This window comes from Gigantopelta aegis, chromosome 3, assembly GCF_016097555.1.
Source record: "Gigantopelta aegis isolate Gae_Host chromosome 3, Gae_host_genome, whole genome shotgun sequence".
NCBI classification, from domain to species: Eukaryota; Metazoa; Mollusca; class Gastropoda; order Neomphalida; family Peltospiridae; genus Gigantopelta; species Gigantopelta aegis.
In genome coordinates, this window is record NC_054701.1 from 17793902 (window position 1) to 17815028 (window position 21127).

Here is a 21127-nt window from a genome sequence, read left to right on the forward strand (position 1 = left end):
TCCAGCCAGTGCACCACAATTGGTATATCAAATGCTGTAGTATGTGCTATCCTGTCTGTTGGATGGTGCATATAAAAGATCCATTGCTACTAATGGGAAAAATATATAGCAGGTTTCCTCTCTAAGACTATATGTTAAAATCACCAAATATTTGGCATCCAATAGCCAATGATTAATAAATCACGCTTTAGTGGTGTCGTTAAACAGAACAAACTTTATTCATATATTTAGCTCCTACTGGTAATAGGCACTGATAAAATGATGTGCAGGGATGTCATGAAATAAACGGGCACTGATAAAATGATGTGCAGGGATGTCATGAAATAAACGGGCACTGATAAAATGATGTGCAGGGGTGTCATGAAATAAACAGACACTGATAAAATGATGTGCAGGGGTGTCATGAAATAAACGGGCACTGATAAAATGATGTGCAGGGGTGTCATGAAATAAACAGACACTGATAAAATGATGTGCAGGGGTGTCATGAAATAAACAGACACTGATAAAATTATGTGCAGGGGTGTCATGAAATAAACGGGCACTGATAAAATGATGTGCAGGGGTGTCATGAAATAAACAGACACTGATAAAATGATGTGCAGGGATGTCATGAAATAAACGGGCACAAATAAAATGATGTGCAGGGGTGTCATGAAATAAACGGACACTGATAAAATTATGTGCAGGGGTGTCATGAAATAAACGGGCACTGATAAAATGATGTGCAGGGGTGTCATGAAATAAACGGACACTGATAAAATGATGTGCAGGGATGTCATGAAATAAACGGGCACTGATAAAATGATGTGCAGGGGTGTCATGAAATAAAGGGACACTGATAAAATTATGTGCAGGGGTGTCATGAAATAAACATTATTTTACTTTCTGTTATAGATCAGAATTAAATTAACATATACACTGACACATACGCTGAAAAAAAAAAACCCCACACACGTTTGTTTGTTTTGTTTAAAGACACCACTAGAGCACATTGATTTTATTTATCATCGACTACTGGATGTCAAACATTTGGTAATTTTGACATCTAGCATTAGAGAGGAAACTTGCTACATTTTCCATGAGTAGCAAGGGATCTTTTATATGCACCATCCCAGAGATGGGATAACACATACCACGGCCTTTGTTACACCACTGGCTGGAGTGAGAAATAGCCAATGGGTCCACAGACATGGACTGATCCTAGACCGACTGTGCACATATACAAACATGCATGCATACACTCATGCACCACACACACACACACACATGTACATTAATAAATAGTAGGTACCGGAATGATGCAATTAACCCACAAACTGACACAAACCTCCAGTATCAATGTACTGCTGTCATGATTACACATACATGTAGCTGCAGATATTCACCAACACGACCCTTGACCAACAGTAACCCAGTTGTCACCTGCATGGTTAATTCTGTACTGTTACTAGGCTTACGTAAACAGCGATTAAAACAATATGCCTTTAAAAACTCATACGCTTATAAAATAGATATATATATTTAGCTTTCTCATTTGTCTCCCATTTAATTTCAAGATAAAAAAAGATAAGTCGACACCTGCAACCATGACAGGCATGCGCTACAACAGCTTGCTCTGAATGTGCATGTTAAAACCTATGACCTGACCTGAGATAAGATAAGATAAGGAAGGAAATGTTTTATTTAACGAGGCACTCATCACATTTCTATTTATGGTTATATAGCATCAGACATATGGATAAGGACCACACAGATATTGAGAGAGGAAACCCATTGTCTACACTTCATGGGCTACTCTTTTCGATTAGCAGCAAGGGATTTTTATATGCACCATCCCACCATCCTACGTCCCACCCATAATAAGATAAGATAAACATATAAGCATATAAACATTTCATATGCTATTTACAACATATATGTGTACAAGCATGGCACAGACAAACAGGGAAAAACAAAACAAAAAACCCTCCAATGGGAATTGATCCTATGACCTCTTATGTCTCAGATAAGCACTCTACCACGTCACATTACCCTGCAAAGTACCCAAAGTTAAAGATTGTTTTTCTTTAACCACACCACAACACATTGATTTATTTATCATTGGCTATTGGATGTCAAACATTTCGTAATTTTGACATCTAGAGGAAACCTGTTACATTTTTCCATTAGCAGTAGCGGGTCTATAATATGCACCTTCCTACAGACCGGATATCACATACCAAGACATTTGATATACCAGTTGTGGTGCACTGACTGGAACAAGAAATAGCCCAATGGACCCACAAATGGGAATTGATTGCAGACAAACCATGCATCAGGCGAGCACTTTACCACTGGGCTACATCCCGCTCATCGAAGTACACAAAACATCATGCTTAAAACTTACTTAGACATTTGCACAGATGTACATGATAATGCATAAATACTGACACCCACCCAATTGACCTTGACCTTTCTGTAGTGCAATACAAAGGTGAGCTACAGACAGCTGGACATGATTAAGTTGTTGCCTGGAACATGTTCACCAAACCAGTGCAATTGTAACAATTATTTTCAAGGAAAGTTATTTTATAATTGGAACTCTGGAAGTGAAGACATGGAACGAGATATAAACCAGAGAAAAACAGACAATCTGAAACTGAGACACACCAAACTAATTAACTAATTAAATGTTTGTTAAACTTTGGTTTGCTTAACAGTGCCACTAGAGCACACTGTTTAATTAATCATCGACTATTGGATGTCAAACATTTGGTATTTCTGACACGTAGCCTTCAGAGGAAAACTGCTGTATTTTCCCATTAGCAGCACTCTCCCACAGACAGATTGTCACAAACCATTTCATTGGGCACTGGCCAGGATGGAAAAACACCCCACAGAGGTTTGATCTTACAACCCACTCAGTGCTTTACTGACTGAGAGGGGCAGGACGTAGCCCAGTGGTAAAACACTCGGTGTGCGGTCGGTTTGGGATCAATCCTCATCGGTGGTCCCTAGTTCTCGTTCCAGCCAGTGCTCCACAACTGGTATATCAAAGGCCATGGTATGTGCTATCCTGACTGTGGGATGGTGCATATAAAAGATCCCTTGCTGATAATGGAAAAATGTAGCGGATTTCCTCTCTAAGACTGTATGTCAAAATTACCAAATGTCTGACATTCAATAGCCAATGATTAATGGATCAATGTGCTCTAGTGATGTCGTTAAAAAACAACAACTTGTTCTACTGACTGAGCTAAATCCTGCCACTAAACCAATATTTTAAACAAAAGGTACAAGTATTAGGCCACATAAAAATAGTTTGTGCACCATCTACTTCCTTCCACCTGAGAAGGCACCATGCAAGATTTCTTCTTCTTCTTCTTTTCGTTCCTTCTTGTAATGATATCACAGGGAGATGTTTGCTGCCAGGATGAATCTCACAGTGACACGGAGGGTCCTTTAAGTTATAAACCACTATCATGACCACCATCACTCTTTCAGAACTATAAGGGCATTGTACATAAGGGTACGAGATGATAGTGCTGGAAGCAAATCCTCAAATATGGGCAAAAGCCAACAGAGATATTCATGCAAAATAAGCTGGCCTGAAACCTTTTCATTATGAATTTCCATCAAAAACCAAATATCAATGTGAAATATTGAAAAAACCTTCCTCCATGTGGCAAAGTCCTTGCCTAGTACAGTATATTCCACTTGTGAAAAAAAATTGCTCACTGACTTAATTTTTTACTGTGGCATTAGGTTCTAACGGAGTGGCCTAGAACTTGGAGAAGAAACAAGCTGCTGCAAAATAGGTTACTCCTACCAATTAGCAACAAAAGGGAGCTTTTAAAAGGAAAGGAATATTAGTTTAATGATATCTCACCATGTTCTAAACTACAGCTATTTAATGTCTAGCAAATGATTGTTTCAAAGTTTTGTTTGGAAAAAACAAGGAAGGAAATGTTTTATTTAATGACGCACTCAACACATTTTATTTATGGTTATATGACGTCAGACATATGGTTAAGGACCACACAGATATTGAGAGAGGAAACCCACTGCCGTCACTTCATAGGCTACTCTTTTTCAATTAGCAGCAAGGGATCTTTTATATGCACCATCCCACAGACAGGGTAGTACATACCACAGCCTTTGATATACCAGTTGTGGTGCACTGGCTGGAATGAGAAATAGCCCAATGGGCCCACCGAATCGATCCCACACCGAACACGCATCAAGAGAACGCCTTACCACTGGGCTACATCCCACCCCAAGAAAAAAACCCTGAAACCCACTGCTTCTACATAGGCTACTCCTACTGAAAAAACATGGACATTTTGTATACATACTATCATACACAAACTATGACAGCACACACCAGTCATGGAGCACCATATGAAATGGAACACATTCAGATAGAACAATCCACTGAGGAGAATTGAGGCATGAGTTCGACCCATACCCGCTTTCGATGGTTAGGGTTGTTTTAGCTATAGGGTTAGTCTTTAGAGCCTTTGCTACAGAGGGGTACGGGTCAAACTCTTTCCAGAATTGATCCTATAACCCACCACACCTCAAGTGAGCACTCTACCAGTGAACCACATCCTCATCATTCAGCTTGTTAAGACATTTTGTGACACACTTATCGTGTACACGGAATGCGTTTTTGCTGTGGCTCACTGGAAACATGGAAATAAAAGTCCACAGATTAAAGAAACCTGTTTTAGTGCTGGCAATGAAACCCACATGGTGCACTGCTGGCTGTGTGCAATAACTGATAACTGGAATGCCAGAGAAATATTTCCATGAAAGACAATCTGACACCCATCAAAATGTCTGCACAGGCAGTGGGATATCCTGAATCATGCTGACTGCATGCACTTAAATGTGTATCAGTTACCAGTTAAACTTTTGTTTTGTTTAACAACACCACTAGAGCACACTGATTTATTAATCATTTATTAATTTATTAATCGGATGTCAAACATTTGGTAATTTAGACATAGTCTTAGAGAGAAAACCTGCTACATTTTTTTATTACTAGCATGTAGAGGTGTAACGAATACACATGGTGGCGAATACAATACATATCACGAATATGAGGTGATGAATAAAATTATGTATTCACGTCCATGAATACAAAAGTGAAAAGGTTTTGCAGAAAGGAAGACCAGTATTTTTTTTTTTAAAGTGAAAACTGATTAATCATGGGTGTGTCTATAGTCTAGTCCAGAATCACATTCTTTTTGAGGAACACTTAACATGTCCACATTTTCACAGGAAAGTGTGTGCAGCTCTCTGTGCTGTTACTACATCCCCAGTACTAGCAAGTTTTTTTATATGTGCCATTCCACAGGCAGGATAGTACATACATGTACATCTACCATGGCCTCTGGTATTACCAGTCATGGCTCCTTGGCTGGAATGAGAAATAGCCCATTGAGCCCACCGGCAGGGATCGATCAGGTGAGTGCTTTACCACTGGGCTACGTCCCACCCCCCATGAGTTACCAAGACAAACAATGTTTTATTTAGCTGTGACAACCTCATGGTAAGATTTCTATCAAAATGAAATATCATGTAATAGTACATCATATTTATAAAAATAGTAACCATGAGGATATCATCACCAACTCTGTAATTTTAATGAAGGGTATATCATGGCATATAAAAAGGATATAAACACACATGTATGTAACATTACAAGTATTTATATATATAATCTTAATATGTAGGAACCTTACCTTTGAAAATACTTTAAGAAAGAATTACAGTCACAATAATATTTACAGGTAATCCGACTCCACGCATGCAGACATAAAGGAAACTAACAGCGAATAGTTCATCCTTACAATAAAGACAAGTGTAATTTTTCTTTGTGTGACTTCCTACATAGGATTGGCCTGACCTTTTCGTGATGTATCTCTAACTCAGTGTGTTTTGTCTGAGTGAATAAAACACTGCTTCGGATTCACTCCCGCCTGGCTGAATGGAACATGCAGACAAGTTATCTGAACTTATCTCTGGTCCGTTCACAATGCATCCACTCACAGAAAACAAGGAACAGTGGGCATATACTCACTCAGACTGATAGGCAACAATTCTATAGCCAGCTGTGAGGTGAATTACTAAAACTAATACCCCAGCACATTGTTTTATCAGTAACACTGTTTTTGATTCACCAAGTCTAAATGGAACTTGCCGACATCTCCAGAACATTCACAATACATACAATCAGCGAACACAAGGAACAGTGGGCATATACTCACTCAGTCTTATAGCCAGCCATTCTATAGCCAGCTGTGAGTTGAAATACTAACACCCGGGCCAGCACATGGTTTTATCAGTAACAGTTTATGATTCACAGGTTGACCTGTCTAAATGGAACTTGCCATCATCTCATCTCATCTCTAGTACTTTCACAATACCAAATGAGAATTGATGGTTTATACAATGAAATCTCTCAAAACCAGACCCTCTGTAAACTGGTATTCCCTCAAAACTTGACATTTTTCATGGTCCCTTTTTAAATATTAATACAGAACATAACCTCTCTAAACTGGATATCCCTTAAAACCAGACGTTTCACTTCACCCCGTTAGTGTCCAGATTAGAGGGGTGTCACTTCTGACTCCTATGTTTATGGTATTCTATAGCAAGCTGCCAAGTGAATTAAGAACACCCCAGCACATTGTTCTATTACTGGCTTTATTATCTCTATTTGTGTCATGGGTAGAGTTCGACAGGGAACTCGGAGAGTGTGTCTAAGACTGGCAAGCTTCAAGTGTTAGTGCATCCAATTGCAATAAAACCCCTTAAAACCAGACCCTTTGTAAACTGTAATTTGATAAAAACTACTAGACATTTTTCATGATTCCTCTTTATTAATTTATATCAGTACAGAAGAGAAACACCCTAAACCAGATACTTCTTAAAACTGGACTTTGTACTTGGATCCACGGATGCCCACTGTATATATCAAATGACTAACTGATTATCAAATACCAGGCTAACAGTCATGGTAGCAATTCACACAATGTCATAAATATGTATGTTACATACCTGTAACAGTTGCACACAGTGATAGAAAAGTAACCACGAGCAGGCACTGATCCCATGTATGTACAATGTACCTTGCCTGTTTCACATAAAGTGTGAAAAAAGAAAGAAATGTTTTATTTAACGATGCACTCAACACATTTTATTTACAGTTATATGGTGTCAGACATATGGTTAAGGACCACACAGTGTTTGAGAGAAAACCCGATGTCGCCACTACATGGGCTACTCTTTCCGATTAGCAGCAAGGGATCTTTTATTTGTGCTTCCCACAGGCAGGATAGCACATACCATGGCCTTTGTTGAACCAGTTATGGATCACTAGTCGGTGCAAGTGGTTTACACCTACTCACTGAGCCTTGCGGAGCACTCACTCAGGGTTTGGAGTCGGTATCTGGATTAAAAATCCCATGACTCGACTGGGATCTGAATCCAGTACCTACCAGCCTGTAGACCGATGACCTAACCACTACGCCACCAAGGCCGGTTACACATAAAGTGTGTGTTACTAAACAAATATAAATGCTCAATGTGCTAATATTTTTAATGGCTTACCATAATTACTCCCCCCACCTCACGACAAAGTCTGAATTAATAATAAATATTTTACAATACCTAGTAACTAACCTCTCATTACCTGAACCCTTTCTAAACACTGTGCAATTATCCCCCCACCTCACGACAAAGTCTGAATTAATAATAAATATTTTACAATACCTAGTAACTAACCTCTCATTACCTGAACCCTTTCTAAACACTGTGCAATTATATTAGGTTTAAAACACTCACCTGATGTTATTATTTGTTACCGTATAATTTGTATATTGTTCCTGATGGTGAGAAAATACTACCAATAATAAAATGTTTTAATTAGTAATAAGGTTTAAAGAACAGTACTTTCACCCAGAGACTTGTATGTTTGAATCTCATCAGTGTTACCTGTTAGATTTACTTGTAGCCTATATAACATATGTATCTATCTGTAAAATAGGTTTAAAACTGTTAATATTCTGTATTTTCCTTAGATCACAATCTCACACTTTTAGACTCAGTGTAAGTTTTAATTAGTAATAAGGTTTAAAGAACAGTACTTTCACCCAGAGACTTGTATGTTTGAATCTCATCAGTGTTACCTGTTAGATTTACTTGTAGCCTATATAACATATGTATCTATCTGTAAAATAGGTTTAAAACTGTTAATATTCTGTATTTTCCTTAGATCACAATCTCACACTTTTAGACTCAGTGTAAGTTTTAATTAGTAATAAGGTTTAAAGAACAGTACTTTCACCCAGAGACTTGTATGTTTGAATCTCATCAGTGTTACCTGTTAGATTTACTTGTAGCCTATATAACATATGTATCTATCTGTAAAATAGGTTTAAAACTGTTAATATTCTGTATTTTCCTTAGATCACAATCTCACACTTTTAGACTCAGTGTAAGTTTTAATTAGTAATAAGGTTTAAAGAACAGTACTTTCACCCAGAGACTTGTATGTTTGAATCTCATCAGTGTTACCTGTTAGATTTACTTGTAGCCTATATAACATATGTATCTATCTGTAAAATAGGTTTAAAACTGGTAATATTCTGTATTTTCCTTAGATCACAATCTCACACTTTTAGACTCAGTGTAAGTTTTAATTAGTAATAAGGTTTAAAGAACAGTACTTTCACCCAGAGACTTGTATGTTTGAATCTCATCAGTGTTACCTGTTAGATTTACTTGTAGCCTATATAACATATGTATCTATCTGTAAAATAGGTTTAAAACTGGTAATATTCTGTATTTTCCTTAGATCACAATCTCACACTTTTAGACTCAGTGTAAGTTTTAATTAGTAATAAGGTTTAAAGAACAGTACTTTCACCCAGAGACTTGTATGTTTGAATCTCATCAGTGTTACCTGTTAGATTTACTTGTAGCCTATATAACATATGTATCTATCTGTAAAATAGGTTTAAAACTGTTAATATTCTGTATTTTCCTTAGATCACAATCTCACACTTTTAGACTCAGTGTAAGTTTTAATTAGTAATAAGGTTTAAAGAACAGTACTTTCACCCAGAGACTTGTATGTTTGAATCTCATCAGTGTTACCTGTTAGATTTACTTGTAGCCTATATAACATATGTATCTATCTGTAAAATAGGTTTAAAACTGTTAATATTCTGTATTTTCCTTAGATCACAATCTCACACTTTTAGACTCAGTGTAAGTGTTATTTTGTAGCTATTCATGCATGAAAAGACCTATTTATCTCAGTTCTACATGGCTTACATTCCTGTGTCAAGTGCGCCGACTGAGAAATGATATTGAAACTAGTCATAGATTACCGACTTAAGTACACACACACACTTAAGTACAGGTACACTCAGTCTCACTTACCAGTAAAAGGTACACTGGAACAAAGTCGTTTTTTTGTTTAACAACACAACTAGAGCACATTGATTTATTAAACATCAGCTATTGGATGTCAAACATTTGGTAATTTTGACATATAGTCTTAGAGAGGAAACCTGCTACATTTTTCCATTAGAAGCAAGGGATCTTTTATATGCACCATCCCACAGACATGTACATTGCGATAACCATACTTTTTGCATGCAGCTGCTCAATTTAATACAACTTTTTTTAATACCCAAGAGGCTACTGGCCTCGTGGTTAAGCCATTGGACATAAGGCTGGTTGACACTGGGTTCCCACCCAGAGCGAGTTTTAATGATTCAATGGGTAGGTGTAAGACCACTACACCCTTTTCTCTTTCACTAACCACTAACTCACTGTCCTGGACAGAGAGACCAGAAAGCTGAGTTGTATGCCCAGGACAGCATGCTTGAACCTTAATTGGATATAAGCATGAAAATAAGTTGAAATGAAATGAATGAATACCGAAGAGGGTATTTTTCTTTTCTGACACATATACAGTCAAACAGGCATACAGCCCAGGCTCCCAATTTTGTACAGCAGGGGGTGGGGGTGGGTAGGTTGGTGGGTACTGCACAGGCCCAAACCTGGATATAACAACATTTATTCATATTTGTATTACTACCCAGGGGTGGCGCAGACAGTACGGATGGTATGGCCATAGCTGCACCAGTTTTGTGTGTGTGTTCATGTGGGTTATATTTGTTGTATCTGTGAAAATGTCCTTACAAGTAATTTGAAAGGCGAATCTGGCAACAACGAGCCGTACCACTATTTTTTACACTGTCGCCCCTGCTACCTAACAGCTATATAGGGTTCCAAACAAATCACTATGCATTTTTATATACACATGTAGCTTACAAATAAAACTGTGAGTAGAATTATGGAAATACACGGTTAAAGAGTTTCAGGCCAGCTCATTCCACCCCCCCCCCCACCCACCCCCCCGAACATCTTCATTGTTTTAGCCCAAATGCAAATATTTGATCCAGCATGGGGAGGGGGGGGGGGGGGGGGAGGATTCAGCTGACTCCCTGACCTCTATCTTGATAGCTTATGAAGTAAAACCTGCTCAAACAAGCACTATAATCAGGCACCGGTCTAAACTATTAATGAACCTGTATTAGTCAGCCACCTCTGTGATAAGGGACCATCTTACCATTATCCAAATGTCTAACACAGTACATAGTCACCTGTATTAAGCAGCCACCTCTATATAGTGTCCACTTGTCTGTTCTCACAAAAGTAATATAGTATAAACTAACCGGTATTAATTAACCAACTATCTTGGGAGACCACCTGACTATCCTCACAAACCTATACACACCTGTATTATACAACCATTATATAAGTTATTTATTTTGGAGCTGATAGTTTTTGTAAATTGCACACAAAAATAGTTGGATTTTTTTTTGTTATTTCCAAAACACATTTACTTTTCTTTTTATGTCAAACCAAACTGAATTTACAAAAAACATTTTTGTATGAGGATGGAATGGACTATACGTGTCCACATTATTATTCTAACAAAACTAATATATCGTCTCGGTATGTATTATGACGCAGTATGTATTTTGGCGTGCTATCTTTAAATAACAATTGTGCGTCATCAAAGAAAAACTATGACGTCAAATGCAAACATTTTTGTTGACAGAAGTATTTTTTATTGATAAGAATAATGCAATGTTTACAATTTGCCAGTTTGCGGTAAGTATAAACAATTAAAAATACCATGTAATTAAAAGTACTATTTTCCATAAGGCACTTTTGTAACATACATAAACATCTCCTTATCTCCAAATTTTCACAATGAATTTTACTCACCTGCTGCACGAAATATTGTCGTCTGCTACTAATGAAATCAACACAAGACAATTTGATCACCTCTACCTCAATCTATTTCTATGGACGTCCGAACGAGTCCCCTGTCCTTATTATACATGCACTGCATACGATTTTATTGGGTCAGGATTAAACAATGTTCAAGTGCATATTACATCTTAAAATAATATCTATTTCACATGAAATGTAAAGTGGACTTTGTTTTGAATAATACTAATAATAAACAAACAAAAAAGTCTCGAATGGCTGTCAAATTTACTCCCACCCTATCAAGGTACAAGTAGTGACTATGTTTGCACTGGGCTATATAGTTTACATGTGACAATCTGCTTAAAATGTATTTTAATTGTGTTATTTTTGACGTGTATTATTAATATGGAATTTATGGACCACCACACATCGTTTCCAGTTGTTGGAGTTGTTTTCCTTGAATATTGGTCATTCACAAGTTATCTGAATGTTCCGCGTCAAAATACATGCCGCATCAAATAGGTTACAATATTACAGTATGCACATGTAAGCTAAAACTAAAAACTAAAAATCTCACTTGAATTTAATGTTTATATTTTAATGATATACACATGTATATACATTAGGTTATATCTCTGTAAATAACCAGAAAACATTGTTATTTTTACACTACGCGAGATCGTTGCTTATCTGCGTCAAAACCCATACCGTGAGGATACTACAAACTGACCTGTATATGGAGACCACCCAGCTTTTATAAAAATAAATAATATTGTTCATATTGACCTGGATTAATCAGCTACTTCTCATAAATGTCCACCTTTCTATTCTCACAAAATACAGTACAAACTGACCTGTATTAAACAACCACCTGACTTAGAAGACCAACTGACTATCCTCACAAATCTAATATATAATACATATAAACAGTCACCTGTTTTAAGTGTCCATATTACTATTCTCATAAAACTAATATCCCGTGTTAAGAAGCCACCTTAGCATTCTGAAAATCCTCTCTAGGGTGATCTTGATAGGACATTTTGACTATACTTAATCAGTAAATGAACACTGTCTTAATGTATGTATACCCTGCCAGCATTGGTGGCATAATGTTTATTACTGTGTAATAAAATATCATTATTCTCTTGGAAACTGGCAATAAAATCTGTGTAAACTATTTAATAATGCATGAAATGTCCATCTGACAGGCCGAACAAATCCTCACAAAGTAGCTTTCACAGTAGATTGACCGCCGCACATGATTAATCAAACATTCCACACACACACACATTGAGGTTTCGTCTCATGGACTGGTGCTTTAATCTTACTGGTGGGAAATACCAATCTCAGGGGATTAATTAAATAACAGATCTACCGAGCCACATAAAGCCGAACTTCACACATCAAGATCTGCCATTATTGAACATGTCAGACATTCACCATTATTCTTTTGAAGCTGCACATTTTAGTTAAGGTGACAATGAAACACTGCATATTCTACCTGTAAATCAGATCACTGACAAACATAGGAACTACAGGTGTTTTAGAAGATATTCACTGTATGTGTAAGCATTCATTCGTTTTAATAAATTTTTATGCCTATATCCAATTAAAGTTGAAGAAATGTGTCCTGACCACACACCTCAGCTATTTGTCCATGAAAGAGATTAATGGTTAGTTTTTGTTGGTTAGTGGGAGAAACGTCAGGGTTTAGTGGCCATACACTTCCTCACAAGCTATGAACTCACTCTGGGTGGCAGCTGAGTGGCTTCAACACTGCAATCTGTTGTGTCTATTATTATACTTTTGAATGCTGTGGCTGCCCAATTTAAAACACTGCCCCTCCACCACCCCTCTCTTAATACTGTAGGCACCCCTTTTGAGCTGCTGCACACTCTCCCTAAAACCAACCCTGCATCAGCTGTTATTAGTGTGCTGATGTTACAATGGAATGTTATGTCCTACAGTTGAACAACTGAATGTAATCAATATTTTGAACATTAAACTTCAATAAGTGTTCACCTGTCACCTCAACCTGATGTTGACCCTGCCATGTGTGTCAGCAACTGGTATGTGTGTGTGTGTGGAGTTTGTGTGAATTTCACCTATGGTTCAGTCCCACTGTAATAGAAATTTAAAGTTAAAGTTTGTTTTGTTTAACAACACCACTAGAGCACATTGATTTAATAATCATCGGCTGTTGGATGTCAAATATTTGGTACTTATGACTCATAGTTATCAGAGGAAACCCGCTACTTTTTTCCATTAGCAGAAAGGGTTCTTTTATATGCACTTTCCCACAGACAGGAAAGTACATACCACAGACTTTGACCAGTTGTGGTGCACTGGTTGGAATGAGAAAAACCCCAATCAACTTTGAACCTGTGACGCAAGCACCTCATGTGAGCACTCAACTGACTGAGCTAAATTCCACTCCTGCACACATAGTGGATCTACGATCGATTTCGATCAGTGAGCCCATTGGGCTATTTCTCAATCCAGCCAGTGCACCATGACTCGTATATCAATGGTTGTGGTATGTGCTATCCTGTCTTTGGGATGGTGCATATATAAGATCCCTTGCTACTAATGGAAAAATGTAGCGGGTTTCCCCTCAATTACCAAAAGTTTGACATCCAATAGCCAGTGATGAATAAATCAATGTGCTCTAGCGGCGTCGTTAAATAAAACAAACTTTACTTTTTTTTCTAGTTAATGTTGCACCTTCAGAGTCTTCTTTCATGATCTTTTGTACGTTAAATGTTGACTTTTTTTTTTTTTTAAATAAATTACAACAAAGTTTCTATAATTATTAGGTGCAGGATGTAACCCAGTGGTAAAGCGCTCGCTTGAGGTGCGGTCGGTCTGGGATCGATCCCCATCGGTGGTCCCATTGGGTTATTTCTCGTTCCAGCCAGTGCACCTCGACTGGTATAACAAAGGCCGTGGTATATACTACCCTGTCTGTGGGATGGTGCATATAAATGATCCCTTACTGCTAATTGAAAAGTGAAGTTTGTTTTATTTAACGACGCCACTAGAGCACACTGATTTTTTATTTTATCATCGGCTATTGGACGTCAAACATATGGTCATTCCGACATTGTTTTTTAGAGGAAACCCGCTGTCGCCACATAGGCTACTCTTTTATGACAGGCAGCAAGGGATCTTTTATTTGCGCTTCCCACAGGCAGGATAGCACAAACCATGGCCTTTGTTGAACCAGTTATGGATCACTGGTCAGTGCATGTGGTTTACACCTACCCATTGAGCCTTACGGAGCACTCACTCAGGGTTTGGAGTCGGTATCTGGATTAAAAATCCTATGCCTCGACTGGGATCTGAACCCAGTACCTACCAGCCTGTAGACCAATGGCCTAACCACGACGCCACCAAGGCCGGTTTAATTGAAAAGAGTAGCCCATAAAGTGGCGACAGCGGTTTTCCTCTCTCAATATCTGTGTGGTCCTTAACCATATGTCTGACAACTAATAACCGTAAATAAAATGTGTTGAGTGCGTCATTAAATAAAACATTCCTTCCTTCCTTCCTATAATTATTAAATTAAATATTTCATTTTTGAAAATAATTGTTTTAACCATTAAAGTAAATGTGGCATTCAAGGGTAAGAAACTAAAAAAGTATAAATATTTCTATATTATAACTTGACAATATGATTGTATTAACTGTTTATTTCAATATGCAAAATTATTACATTTCTATAATTTTACAATAGGCAGCAATTGTAAGTTTTTTATCTTTTATCCTGCAACTACCGTTTCTATTGACAGAATATGATGACAGATAAAGCAATGTCATATCCTGTTACTAGCAGGATATGACTTTTGACATCACTCATGTGACGTCACATGCATATCTACATTACAAAAGCTCATTTGACCTCTAGGTCATCGTACAATTTGGCTAAAATAACAGAAATAATAGCTTTTCCCCTTAAATTTTATGGTTTGGGAGGCTTCCTATTCTTACCTTCACATGATAAAGCCGATATTCGATGTCATTAATTAGTTATTCTCTATATAACTTTAATGCTGGTCTTGTGTTAATATTGATGACTGACTGTAAATATTAATTAAGTGCTAGTTCAGTATTAATGTTGAGCTCTCATTGTCAAGATTAAATATTATTCCAAATTAAGTTAATGCTGAGCCATGTCTGTAAAAAAAAGTAAATGCTAGTCCAGTGTTAATGTCAAGCCCTGTTTGCAGTTCAACTCAGACCTGTCAACCTTTAGACAAGAGAAAGCAGGAGGTGTGTGTTGAAAAAGCAGGAGATTTTGTCAAAAAGCAGGAGATTTTTAAATTCACACAATTTAACCCAAAATCGCAAGATTTAAAAAAAAACATTATTACAATAAGTTATATGAATACTTTATAATGTCATATATACTTCTTAACCTTAGATCTTGGCATTAAAAAAAACAAAAACAATTATTTATTTTTTTTTTTTTTTTTTTTTTTTTTTTAAAGTTTAAATATTATTATGATTTAATACATATTTAAAAAAAAAAAAAAAAAATTATCCAAAAATGTTAAGAACATGAACAAGAAATACAAAATTTAATTAGTACATTTACGGTATTACACTTACAGCCTTACAGGTTGCGTTACATTATCATTTGTGGTTAGTGTACCTAAGTACCAAAGACAAATTTATATAAATCTTATAAATTAATATTCAGTTTTTACTATAATGAGGAACGGTGGCGTGGTACTTATTTAAAATCATTATAATGATGCAATAAACATTGTATTTTCATTAATCATAAGTAAAACCTCATTACGGACATCGTGTAAAATATACCGGAATTATACCCATTTCCGTGAGTAACTTTATGTCAATGTCAAACACAACATTTTTTAATTGTACAAAAATAATTTCTTGAAGTGTACCCTTATAACCAACATTTTACTGCACAAACATACAAAATTAACTGACACAAGTATGTTTATACAGCTAATTGGTCTTTTCGTTGTCTTGCTGTGACATGTGATTTTAACATGCATCGTGTGTATCGCTGTCAACTCGGAGTCTGGCAGTTCAGATTCGTCATAGTTGCATTATGTAATCCAGTGGGAAGACATTTTACAATTCAGAGGTGTTATTAGAACTAAATTGGATATTTTTTTTTTTTTATATGGCAACACTGAATGTCAATACACAGCCTGTTGAATTAGCGGCAACACGCATTGTAGCCATTACGATGACAACAAACATTATAATTACATGTCATTTTATAAACTCCATGTGCTTTTTTTAACAATATAAATAGGCTATCCCACAATTTTCACTTCGGCAAAGGTTAAACAGTCGGGACAATTCGGCCTGTTACATTCTCAGAAGCCGAAAGTAGTCGACATTTGCCGAATGAGAAAAAAAGGCAGAGTTACTTCCCTTCTGTTATTTTGACAAAAGAGGATCGATTTTTTTTTATACTTACAAAAATGTCATTTAAAAGGAGAAACTGTCTCCCGCACAGGTAAAAGGAGATTTGATCAAATACCGGGAGACTCCCGCGGAATCCGGGAGGGTTGACAGGTCTGGTTCAACTTGTCAATCACCATGATGCATACCAGTGATTCATTCATCATGAACATTCATCTCTGTTAACTGTAAATCTCAGTCAGATGAAACCTGTCCAAGCTCTGATTACTAACACAGTCTGGCAGCAAACAATCAATGTGAAATGTGTACAGTGAAATATGTACCAGTAATCGACATCAGTGTAACGATCAACACTATCTCAGACTGATATAATCAGTTTTACTACATGGTGGTCTGTAATCAGGCTCATAGGAACCGGTGCAGGGGTGGGGGTGGAGGGGGGTGGGGGTGGAGGGCCGGGACCCTACTCGATGATGAGATAAAAATGTACTGTATTTGTCCTCTGTATAAATTTAAAAATCTAGCTTTTATTGTTCCCTCCCCCACAACTAGAGCCTGTGCCCCCTCCACCAGAGATTGTAACCCCCTCCTACTTTCCTATATGTCTGGTAATTGTCACCAGTATCTGAGATTGATGTACTCAGTAGTACCACTTGGTGGTCTGTAAATCAGGCTCATAGGAACCGGGGCAGAGGTGGGGTGGGGTGGGGAGGGACTATACCCTACTTGATAAAAAAAAAAGTAAATTTGTTTGTCCTCCTCTATATAAATAAAGATAAAAATCTAGTTTGTGCCCCCTCACCACAACAAGATACTGTGCCTCCCTCCACTAGACTGTGCCCTCTCCACCTATCCAGATATCGTTTCTACAGGACTCGTAATTGACATCAGTGTGTGAGAATGATGTAAATCAGTAGCACAGATTTGGTTGTCAATTAAATTATCTTCATTGGTTTCACATGATTACAAGAGTTCTTCGTTAGTGGTAAAGTATTAAAGGCATCAGCTGTACTAACTGTACGGAATAATATTGAGAAACATTGTGCTGTAACCACTTTATGACAACAAGCTATATATATGGCCATTAAAAAATTAGGTATATGAAATGATGAAATGCTAAACACATGGATTTTACTAAAGTATGTTAAATATATAGGCCTTATTAGATGATGTTGTAATATATTACAGATATGGGATATCTTGACTATATATTATGGGACTTATAATTGACATCCAACAGCTGATGATTAATAAACCAATGTGCTCTAGTGATAAAGATAAAAGATAAAAACTTTATTGCATATAGACATTCCACATACGGAACTGGATGCAAAACATATGCACAAACAAAACACATACAAACATCATACTATTCTAATGACTAAATAAGGACTAATTATGGGCAATATATGTATAATCATGAACAAATTTGCATACCGCCCAGCACAGGCTGGATTTTGGTTTTGCATGTCATAAAACAAAACAAACTTTAATTATTCTGTCTTCAAGTATAATATCAAGATAAAACATTCTTCACTAGTTTTTTTATATATACTTCTAATTTAATTATAGTTATTTCAGGTTTTTGAATGTCATCAAATATGATATCATCAGTTTTATATCCTTCTAATTTAATTATTTATTCCTGTTTTTTTTATGTCATCAAGTATACCGTAATACCATGATAAAGCATTTTTCAGCTAAACAAAATTGTTTCATCTGGAAGACATTACAGAGAATAAGAAATCAAACAGCTGACAGATACCATCTCCAAGAAGGGTGGAGCCCGATTCTAACCACTGATAAACTATTTTAACACAACCGCTTTGTGGCTCAACTCACTGACATAAAAAGCCATAAAGTGACTAATTTGAGCTTAAACTGTGTGCTGGCCTAGCTAATAAACTAAACACGTGAGGCAAGATTGAATTTCCAGTGTAATGTCTTCAGGCCACAGATTGGCTTTATGTGAACCGGTTAGTGAATTTAATGGGTTAATCAATGGCAATGATTACAGCACTAAAACCCTGAAGGCTGAAGGAATGTTTTTTTAAATGTATAAACTTTTGAGCTTATGTTTTGCTCAATGGTGTCAGTATATTTATGAATGTATTTATAAATAACTACTTTGAAATATATATTTATCATATATCACTTGCACAAAACTGCATGGAACAGTCACTGGACTAATGAACACCGCCTCTTTTGTGGGAATGATGGTCTGATGATTTGACTAACGAAGAATGAGAAGAAGAAGATATTTCAAGGCTGAAGGAATTTTTTTTTTTTAAATATATTTAAACTTTTGAGCTATGTTCTGTTCAATGGTTTCAGTATATTTATAAATAACTACTTTCAAAGATATATTTATCATATTTATTTAAAATGTTCTGACAAAATGAAAATACAGCCATGTATATTCATAAAATTACACTGAATTAAATTCATGATTTTAAATATAAAACATTTAATATTAACAAAAACTGGGAAATTGAAAGAAAACAAATGTGGTTGCTTCATAGTCATTAGCACTGTGGATACATTTGTATGGTGGGGATGGGAAAGGTGGGATGGTGTATTCACATATACATGTTTATATCATGTTTTGGGATTTTGCAATAAGTGATCAAGAACATAAGTGTATGAGACAGTGGGACAGGAGTGGGGGGGGGGGGGGGGAGGGGACAAGTGGCCCCCTAGTGTTGGAACAAATCCTCAAATTCGTGCAAAATGTGCTAACCTGAAGCCTTTTTACCATGTATTTCCATCAATATACCCACAGTATTAGTCGCAATTCATGTACAAATTAATAGTGATTCATTTACAACCCTATATAGCTGTTTGGCAGTAATATTAATCTAAAACAAAAATGTTATTATCCAGATTCGGGCTTTTTTTTCTTTTTTTCGGGCAAAACCCAGTCTGCCCCCCGTACAAAAATGGGAGCCTGTATGTTTATGATCAAGAAGCATCACATATCACAATTATATAATTACAAACAGCATCAAAGTATCAATAAAGTTAAAGTTTGTTTTAACATCACTAGAGCACATTGATTTATTCATCATTGTCTACTAGATGTCAAACATTTAGTAATTCAGACATAGTCTTAGAGAGAAAACCCACTACATTTTTCCATTAGTAGCAAGGAATCTTTTAAATGCACCATCCCACAGGCAGGATAGCTCATACCACAGTGTTTGATAAACCAGTCTTGGTGCACTGGTTGGAATGAGAAATAGCCCAATGAGCCCACCAATGGGAATTGATCCTAGACCAACTGTGCATCAAGCGAGCACTTTACCAATGGGCTACATCCCTCACATTCAAAGTGTCAGTAATGCAACAGAATATTAAAGGTACACCAAGACTGGTACATCAAAGGCCATGGCATGTGCTATCCTGTCTATGGGATGATGCATATAAAAGATCCCTTGCTGCTAATCGAAAAGGCTAGCTCATGAATTGGCAACAGTAGGCTTCCTCTCTCAATATCTGTGTGGTCCTTAACCATATGTCTGATGCCAAATAACCATAAATAAAATGTGTTGAGTGCATCGTTAAATAAACCATTTCCTTCCTTCCTTATTAAAAGTCATCTATTATTACTGCAAAGTGTCAGATATGATGTAAATAAAATGTATAATATAGGAATTTTTAAATATTTCATTACACATTACATGCAGGCCACTTTTTCTATCAGCAAATGCACCAGTCAGAATGTAAGAGGAAGAAAAATCCCACGATCTTTTTCACCTCATGTAATCTACCACTGAGCTAAATTCTGCTAATAAAATTTGAAAATGTGTAAACATAAAGTTATTTACTGACTTGAAAAAGCAAGTTGCCATAACTGTTGCTCAGAACCTACTAAAATTATCTCAAGCAAATATTTAAGATATTTTAAATGCTTCTGATATATGCAGATACTTTATATGTTTTTAATCTCAAAGTGTACAAAATATTCCAAAAATGAAATTGAAATTGAAATTTGATGTATAGACAACACTATCTAAAATAAATAGCATGGATTAGTTATGTCAGCTACTGTTGACCAGTCACAAACAAGTAGGGCTAGTTATTTCAATTGGTGTTGGCCAATCGTAAACAGGCAAACAGCTGGCATCAAAAGATTAGACCTTCTGTAAATATGATTTTTTTTCTCTCTCTCCACATTTCAGCAGTAAACTTGAAGAGATTAAATTTCCTTCTATGATGTGATTAACAGAGTTTTAACAACTTCTGAATGAATCTTACACAGCCATGCCGTAACTGTGAGATGAGCTTTAATCAGGACATCTGGTTTATTGCTGGTAGGTACTGGGTTCAAATCTCAATGTTAGACTTACTGGTGTAACCATACCACGGTCATACCAAGTGGGGGCAATTGCACACCCCAGAAAATAGCTCTTTTTGGGGTTTTAAACTGGAT

General features: G+C 36.5%; 1 protein-coding gene across 2 annotated transcripts in view; it reads right to left on the reverse strand.

The window, feature by feature from the left end:
- LOC121367624 overlaps nt 1-21127 on the reverse strand; it is a 50999-nt gene that overhangs the window by 16031 nt on the left and 13841 nt on the right. The window contains exon 1 of one of the 2 annotated variants that reach the window (XM_041491912.1): nt 5733-5912. The exons of the other annotated variant lie outside the window; for it this stretch is intronic. The gene's annotated coding sequence lies outside the window, so the exon portion shown is untranslated. Of the gene's footprint in view, nt 1-5732; nt 5913-21127 lie in introns of those variants that run through there. 2 annotated transcript variants of the gene reach the window in all.